Source organism: Orycteropus afer, unplaced genomic scaffold (assembly GCF_000298275.1).
Source record: "Orycteropus afer afer isolate SDZICR_OR568_19922 unplaced genomic scaffold, OryAfe1.0 scaffold00150, whole genome shotgun sequence".
Taxonomy (NCBI): domain Eukaryota; kingdom Metazoa; phylum Chordata; class Mammalia; order Tubulidentata; family Orycteropodidae; genus Orycteropus; species Orycteropus afer.
Genome location: NW_006921737.1, coordinates 1,902,208 through 1,911,838, shown reverse-complemented (window position 1 = coordinate 1,911,838; position 9,631 = coordinate 1,902,208).

Below are 9,631 nucleotides of genomic sequence, written 5' to 3'. Positions count from 1 at the left end.
CATGCCTGTGGCTTCCAGCCAAACAAAAGACAGGCATATGAGTTGACCATTTACCTGAGGTAGATACACTCCTTGGAGAGAACAAGCATGGAAGAAAGAAGGGCTGCTTATGCACAGGGAGACAGCTCAGGGGGCAGGAGTGCATGGAGGAATGGACACAGGGAAGAGGTAACTATCGGGAGGAAGTAGGAGGGGAGATGTTGCATTGTGGTAAATTGTGTTCAATGTCATGAGACAAAGTGTTTATGAACTGCTGTATGGAAAGTGTATTTGCTCTGTAAATTTTCACCCAAATCACAATAAAAGAAAAAAAGAAACTAATTCATAGCCAACATGAACCATAGCCTCATGTAACCTGAGATCAGAGTGCCAGTCTACCACTACCAACTATTCTGACCAGGAACACATTGGAAAGATCTGGATAGAAGGGGTGACAAATAAAGAGCAAAGCTGAAATTCCTAAAAAGATCAGACTTACTGGACGAATAGAGACAAGAGGAATCCTCAAGACTATCGCCCTAAGATATCCTTTGAACTTGGACCTGAAACCACTCTTGGTGGTCACCTTTCATCCAAATAAGAGATTGGCTTATAAAATAAACAACATCACCCGTTAATACTGTGCTCCCTTAAATAATCAACTAAATGAGACCAAATGGTCAACATTTACCCTAAGTCAAAGATAAGAAGCTAAGGAGGGGCAGGAAAGCTAGATTAATGGAAACAGAACAAAAAGAATGGAAATAATGAGAATGTTGACACATTGTGAAAATTGTAACCAATGTCATGAAAGGAGTTGTATAAAAATTGTTAAATGGGAACCTAATTTGCTTTGTAAACTTTCACCTAAAACACAATGAAATGTTAAAAAAGAAAATAAATAAATATATACACTGTCTTCAATAGAAAGAAAAAAAAGTGTAAAGCAAAGTAGAGTAACTAAAGCCCCACTTTCCTGGCCAGAGAAGCAAAAGAGAAGCCCTAGTGACCTAGGAAGTACCAGGGAGATCACAGAGAAGAAAATGCTCAAGAAAGTGATCCCATAGTTGTTTATAAACTCCTGGGCTCACCTCTAAACTGTACATGTGTGGATCTGATCCTAACAACATACCAAAGACTTTGAGAAATGAACTATAGGATAAATCATTGCCTAGATCACAGACTGACCACTGGATGTGCACATATGAGTCAAATTCTAAGCACTGAAAAGACTTTGAAAAAGAAAACTGATGTTGAAAAATAAACACCAGTTGGAACCTGAACTTAAACACTGGTTGTAGCCTAGACCAGAGAGTCATGTAAAACTATAAAACTTTTAGAAGAAAACATAACAGAAAAGCTTTGTGACATGGGTTAGACAAAGGGCTCCTAGACATAACACCAAAAGCACAATCCCCACAGAAAGGTTGACTTCATCCAAATTATAAACTTTTACTCTATGGAAGACATTGTTAAGAGAATGAAAAGACAAGATGCAGACTTCCATCAAGTATTTGACAAAGGACTTCAATCCAGAATGTATTAAAAAAAAAAAAAAAAAACCTCAAAACTCCACAGTCAGAAAAACAAACAAGCCAGTTTAAAAATGAACAAAAGACTGACACTTTGACACTTCACCAAATAGGATATATGGATGGCAAATAGGCACATGAAATATATATGTATATATAATTAGCTGTTAGGAGCTCTGGTAGCATAGTGCCTAAGGCACTTGACTGCTAACCAGAAGGCTGGCGGTTCAAACCCACCAGCCACTCCTCGGAAGGAAGATGGGGCAATCTACTTCCATAGTGATACTGCCTCGGAAACCCAAGGAGGGGTCGCTATGAGTTGGGGCCGACTCGACAGCACATAACAACAACATAATTAGCTGTTAGAGAATTCAAATAAAGAACAAGATGACTTACCACTATACATCTATTAGAACGATAAAATAGAAAGCTGACAATACTGAATGGTAGCATGAATGGAGAGCAAATGGGACTCTCATACATTGCTGACAGGAATGCAAAATGATATATGCACTCTAGAAAACAATTTGCCCATTTCTTATAAACTTAAAACATACACCTACCATTTGACCTAGCTATCTGATTCCTAGGTATATATGCTAAAAAAAAAAAAAAGAAAACTTAAATTCACACAAACACCTTTACATAAATGTTTATAGGAGCCACAATCTGGAAACAACCAAAATATTCTTCAATAGGTGAATATAAACACACTATAATACATCATAAATGGTACACTCAAAAATGTTATTGTTGTCAGGTGCTGCCGAGTTGATTCTGACTTATAGTGACCCTACATACAACAGAACAAAACACTGCCTGGTCCTACACCATTCTCACAATCATTGCTATGTTTGAGCCCATTGTTGCAGCACTGTGTCAGTCCATCTCATTGAGGGTCTTCCTTTTTTCCCACTCACCCTCTACTTTACCAAGCATGATGTCCTTCTCCAGGGTGTGGTCCCTACTAATAATATGACCAAAGTACATGAGATGAAGTCTCACCATTCCCGCCTGTAAGAAGGATTCTGGCTGTACTTCTTCCAAGACAAATTTGTTCTTCTGGCAGTCCATGGCATATTCAATATTCTTCACCAACACCATAACACAAATGCATCAATTCTTCTTCATTCTTCCTTATTCATTGTCCAGCTTTCACATCCATACGAGGCAATTGAAAATACCATGGCTTGGGTCAAGAGCACCTTAGTCCTCAAAGTGACATATTTACTCTTTAACACTTTAAAGAAGTCTTTTGCAGCAGATGTGCCCAATGCAATACGTAATTTTATTTCCTGACTGCTGCTTCCATGGGTGTTGACTGTGGATACAAGTAAAATGAAATCCTTGATATCTTCAATCTTTTCTGTGTTTATTATTATGTTATTTACTGGTCCAGTTGTGAGGATTTTTGTGTTCTTTTTGTTGAGGTGGAATCCATACTGAAGGCTGTAGTCTTTGATCATCATCAGGAAGTGCTTCAAGTCCTCTTCACTTTCAGCAAGCAAGGTTGTATCATCTGCATATTACAGGTTGTTAATGAGTCTTCCTCCAATCCTGATACCACATTCTTTATATTTTCATGTTTCATGTATCTCCAGCTTCTCAGATTGTTTGCTGAAATATATCCTACAGAACTTATTTCAGTAACTGATCATGAGGCTGCAGTTGGTTATGTACATTCTTCCTCTACTATTTATTCAGGGAGCTCTAGTGGCATAGTGCCTGAGGCATTTGACTGCTAACCAGAAGGTTGGCAGTTCAAACCCACCAGCCACTCCTCTGAAAGAAGACTGGGCAATCTACTTCCATAGATATACTGCCTCAGAAACCCAAGGACGGGTCACTGAGAATCAAAATTGACTTCATGGCAGTGGGTTTGGTTTGGTTTTGGTTTACTACTCATTCATGTTGCCTTTGCCTTGAGCAAGTGAGGTAGGTGGTGTGATTCTTTATCCTGTGAGATGACCCAACCCTCATTTCTTGAGTGATCTGAACACCTGGTGGTTCTGCCTCTATAGGGTTAAAGGTTAGTTCCTTGAGCAATTTTAGAGGTGTCCCAGAGAATTCCTTTGCTTACAGAAATAGTCCTTTCTAGCCATATTGAGTGGCAGCACTCTACTTTGATAATCTGGATCAATCATTTTGTTCAACAGGCTTAAGTCTCAAATATCCAGGTGGCAGGCTCAGGTTCCAATTCATTGGAACTATTATTACATTCTCTGGTGGAAGTGTACCGCCCAGTATGGCTCACAGACTTTAAACCAACAAATGCCAAAGACACAGAAAGCAAACAATTTAGCAAGTAATATGTTTGGTATAATAATTAGAGGAGCTATTCTCACTTATGTTTCTTACTTCTTTGGTTGAAGGAATGATCACTAACTTAAAGCACACACTACATTTTCTAGGACAATACCTCAACAGAGATGTTGTCTCTTTGTTAGTGTCATAATTTTTTCTATTCTATACAGCTTGTTATTTGGGGTGATGGGTTATATGGGATGATCATAATACACTTGAGATTCATCCCCATTTGTTGGTGTGAATCAAAGTCTATTCCTTTTTATTTTTGAGTTGCACTCAGCATGGAAGGATGCATAGTTTCCAGTTGTAACTGTAGGTCTTTCTATGTCTGTGACCTTGGCTTTCTCTATGACCTTGGGAAACTCCCTTAACTTTTCTAGGCTTTCATCTCCTTATCCAAGTAAAGAATAAATAAAACCTGCTTTGTGAAAATTCAACAAGATAAAACTCATAAAACTGCTTTGAAATCTGTACAGAACTCCATAAATGTAATGGATTATCTTTATTGCTCTAAGGAAACCAGGGATGTCCTGAGCCTAGCTCATCACATTTGCAAATGATGGGGAAACTAGGTAGATGGAAGACAGTAAGATAAGTGGTAGAGTTTAGTTTGGAATCACTATCATGTGCCCTTCACAACACAGGTAGGACCAATCCACCTCCTTCCAAGCTGCCAATCAAAGTTTTCTGAGCTCTTCTCCCTCCCTGGCTTAGTGTGAAAATGGCAGGTGAGCCATGTACCAAAGGCTTAAAAACATAAATATGTTTGACACAGACTTCTACACTGTGAAAATTTCTAGGAAACTAATTGAATAGGAAAGCAAGGAATCATGTAGAAGGAAATGTATTACAGCATTTTTTAGGATAATGAAAGTTTGAAAGTAACTGCCTTGCATAAGGGATTGATTACATAATTACACAAACTATGGCCTATTAGTCATCAATGGCTTACCAGTAGGTCATGTGAAATGATAATGCAGATGTTATCTAGAAGGATATCCATGATATAATAAATGAAAAGAGTATGTATAGTATGTTCCCATTTTTATAAAACCATCTGTCATATAGAAGGAGCCCTGGTGATGCAGTGGGTAAGTGCTTGGCTGCTAACCAAAAGGTTAGCAGTTCGAACCCATCAGCTGCTCTGCAGGAGAAAGACTCAGCAATCAGTTTCCATAAAGACTAAAGACTTATAAACCCTACAAGGCAGTTCTACTCTGTCCGATAGGGTTGTAAGAGTCGGAAATGACTTAATGGCAACAGGTTTACCATATAGATATTGTCATATGCATAAACAAAGGTGGATAAGGTATACAGTTGTTGGTAGTGGTGGTTGCTGTTTAGTTTATTCTGACCCATGGCAACCTTGTATGTTAAAAATAGAACTATTCCATAGGGTTTTCAAAGCTGTGACCTTTCAGAATCATACTGCCTGGCCTTTCTTTGGAAGTGCCTCTGGGTGGGTTTGACCTGCCAACCTTTCAGCTAGTAGGTGAACATTGAACTGTTTGTGTCACTTAGGGACTCCTAGGTGGAATTCCATAATACGTGCATTTAATATGTTGGAATTCAACTCTATGCCCTCCACAAGGCAGGGAGGGGAAAATTAGAGGGAGAGGGAGAAGAAAAGGGAAATAAAAAGGTTTAAATGGTGCAGGAGATCTGACCTGACATTGTACTCATCAAGCACACAGTAAGATCAGTACACAAGGCTACTGAATTCCAGGCCCTCTCAGCTCCCATGTGCCTTTCAGCCTGTAAGCATCTTCCCATGCTGAGTGCAACTCTAACACTTCAAGATGTGTATTTTTCATACAACATGTCTTCTAAGACATGACAACTAACATGAGCAACAAAACAGTGATCTAGCCCAACCCCAGAGAAAAACATGGTTGGGTTGGATGTACTGAGAGATGGCACATCCCTTTCCAGTCCCTGGGTGGTGAAAACTGTTTCTGCTGGACTACTAACCTAAAGATTGATGGTTCGAACTCACCATAGCAGCACTTGGAAGAAAGACCTGATATGTGCTTCTGTGAAGATTAGAGCCAAGAAAACCCTATGGAGCAGTTTTATTCTGTAATACATGGAGTCTCCATGAGTTGGAATAGACTCCATGGCAAAGGTTAGTGTTTTGGGGTTTGTCCCCTTCCAATATATCACATACCTGAAAAATTCTCCAGACTGACTTTTCTTTTCATGGGCAAACTTTTATGGACCTTGTGGATCCTGACCCCATGGTTGATGAGATGCTCCTGCCTAACCAAATGTGCCCAGTGGTCCCCAAGTGCAGCTGTTTCTTTTTTCTTTGTGATAAATCTACATTTTCTATTTCCCTAAAATGAGCATGTATTTGTGTCATGTATTTTTAAAAAGGATAGGTAAGATCACCTGTTCTATAGGGTACTTGACTGAGTACCTTCCAGTCTTCCAGAAAGATTCTGTTTAAGGATCCCAGCTCTGCCAGCCCACAGCCTGTACAACCCTCTGTCCTCCTGCCAGGGTTAAGAGGTTGCCCTCTCCCTTTCTCTTATCAACAAGCATCTCCGTGCATTATAACATTAGGCCAGGCTGGGCAGCCTTAGATGGCTGCGGGGCCCAGGGTGCCAGGCAGCTCGGGGCCATCTCAGCCCATCCCTCTCGGCCTCCATCAACCCTCGTTAGTCCTCATTACCAGCCCGAGCCCAGACAGGCTGCCTCCATGCTGGGCCCTTGATTTTTCTATTTTGAGAGGGTTACTCGGGCCAAATCACCAAATCAAGTTATATCCCTGACGTCTTAGGTTTGCAGCTCTCTGAAGTCCCCCACCCCCCAGTCCCCACAGCCAGGGATGGTCCTACCCTGGTCCCCAGCAGCAGTTTATACTCTCAATGCACAAACTTCTATGCTCACAGACACACAAACACACACAGGCTCACAAACACACTCTTTAATCTATAACCCACTGCTGTGGAGTTGGATCTGACTCATAGTGACCCCTCCTTGGGTTTCTGAGGTGGTATCACCATGGAAGTAGATTGCCCAACCTTCCTTCCAAGGGGTGGCCAGTGGGTTTGAACTGCCAGCCTTCTGGTTAGCAGTCACATGACTTAGGCACTAAGCCACCAGAGCTCATCTATACTTTCATCTATACTCCCACCAATAAGCATCCTCAATCACAGCAACCTAAACACCCAGGCTCAGGGGTTGTGACCGACCCAGACCACTTCCCATTTTGAGGTTTCCAGAATGTTGAAGAATGAGATATTGCTAAAACCAAGCTCCAAAATGAGTAGCTGCTGGAAATGTTTACATGGAACAAATTACCATCGTGTGTTTTAAATGCAATATAATTGCGTTATTCACAAAATAATTACAGGATTTATGAACTATTAATTCATAGGGCACTGCAGTCAGTGCTCTTGGGTAATGCAATACGTTTAAAGCCAGATGATGAATGTCTCCTCCTTACCATCTTGTCAGCCCATCTCTTGGACTGCGTGTGTAGCCTCATGTGGGAAAAATATCAAGAGTCCACATCTGAAGCCCTGTGTAAAAGTGGGGCCCAGCCTGATGGCTCCTGTCAGCCCATGAATACATCCATAACAACCACAGCAACCATCTTCTTCTGTCAAGAAAAAATCCAGGGTCCTGTTACTCACTGATATACCTCAATTACTCTTAGGCAGTCATGGGAATGTCTCAGATATCCTCAATGTCCAGCCCCACTCAAGAGAGATGCTTTTCCTGCAGCCCCTGAACTATGGGTTACCCTACCACAGCTCAAGCTCTTTTACGTCATTGCTGGGCCAGCAACCTGCACAAACTTTAATGGGAAGGCATGTGTAGTCTGCCAGCCTAGAACTTCCATCCACTGCCATCTTTGACCACTTCCATTCAGCAGTCCTGCTGAGATGAGAAAATAGCCATCATGCCCCCATTCCTGTTCTTCTCCATGCCAAAGGGCTTCTATCTATCCATTTGTATCTGAAAAACATTGCTCATGCCAACAAACACATACACATTCACACACTCTCATACATACACATTCACATGCTCATACTTATGCATATAACACGGAGACTTTAAAAGAGAGTGTGGTATTAGGGGTAAATCCTGACATTTAGAATCAGACAAGCAACAGTTTGAAATCTTCTTTTATCCCTTATTAGTGATCACTTGAATTTAGTGGCATAGTGTGTAAGGCATTTTACTTCTAACCCAAAGGTTGGCAGTTCAAACGCAACAGCCCTCCATGGTAGGAAGATGGGACAATCTACTTCCGTAAAGATTTACCATTTGGAAACCCAATGCAGGTGGTCGCTTTGAGTCAGTGAGTTTAGTGATCACTTGGAAAAGTTATTTGTCCTCTTTAAGTCTCAGTTTTCTATATCTTGAGAGTATATTCATCCGTAAGTGGTGCAAATAGTTAACATGCTCAGCTGCTAACTGAAAAGTTGGAGTTTTGAGTCCACCCAGACACTCCTTGGAAGAAAAACCTGGAGATCTACTTCTGAAAACTCAGCATTGAAAATCCTATGGAGGGCAGTTCTACTCTGACATGCATGGGGTCGTCATGAGTCGAAGGCAACTGTTTTTGTTTTTGTTTTTGTTTTTAAGTGGCCCCCCTAAAAAAATCCACCTCATAAATCATTGGCAGGATCCACCTGAGGTATTTATAAAAGCACCTAGCAAAGTGCCTGCTGTCTTTTACTTGCTATCTTTGAAGTTCTCCTCTGTCAGTTCCTCTGCTTGGGATAGACATTAAGACTGACACCCCATTTATAAATAATCTCCTAAATTCAAAGAAAAATTTGCTCACCTATGCAGTGTAAGGCAAAGAACATCAAGCTGGGAGTTCAAAATCCAGTTTCTGGCCCCAGATCTAGCCCACAAATGAGTTGTGTGCCCTTGGCAAGGCATCTAAACATACTCAACCTCAGTTTTCCCATCTGTCATTTTCAGATTGAGTGTTCTAGAACTCTTCTCAAAGACAACACTCTTGTCTAGAATGCTTACTAGCTTTCTTAAATTGAACTTGTGAATCTGGAAAATTAGACCAGTGCTCAGATATGTCCAATCTTGTCCATATTTCTAGCCCTTCAGCAAGACTATTCCTTGCCATGATACCAAAACAAACAAACAAAAAAAAACCCTCATGCCGTTGAGTCAAATCTGATTCATAGCAACCCCTCCTTGGGTTTCTGAGGTGGTATCTCTATGGAAGTAGATTGCCCACTCTTCCCTCCGAGGAGTGGCTGGTGGGTTTGAACCTCCAAGCTTCTGGTTAGCAGTCAAATGCCTTACGCACTGTCTGCCATGATACAGGAGGCCTTAATTCTTTCTTTGTTCTGCCATTGAGTCAAAATGAACCTTGTGGGAGTGAAAATCATGTAAGCTACACTGAGGTAGGGAGCACTGGTGTGTAGAGGCTCTCAGGAGCTGGGTAGAAAGGATAACCTAGGACAGGATAGGTAGAAGAAGACTCCAAAATATAGTTGAGGGATGAAAGATAAGTGAATTTACAAAATCCTAAATGGGGATATCAGAACCTGGGAGAATCTGGAACAAGAAATGTTAATTGAAGAGGGAAAATGGTTCATAAACAGTTTTAGGTGATACCAGCTGTATGGCACAGGGAAAGCTCAACTACCCAAAACTGCAGGTGTTGGAAAACACTTGGCCAAAGTTATAGAAGAGCAACACTGGAAAAAAAAAAAAAAAAAAAAGCAGAGATGAGACAGAAGACAGTCCTACTGGATTTCTAACCTAATCTAACCCTTTTCTAAAGTTAGCTGCAGTTGTACTTTGGGCTTCTTGAGATAAGAGCCCTT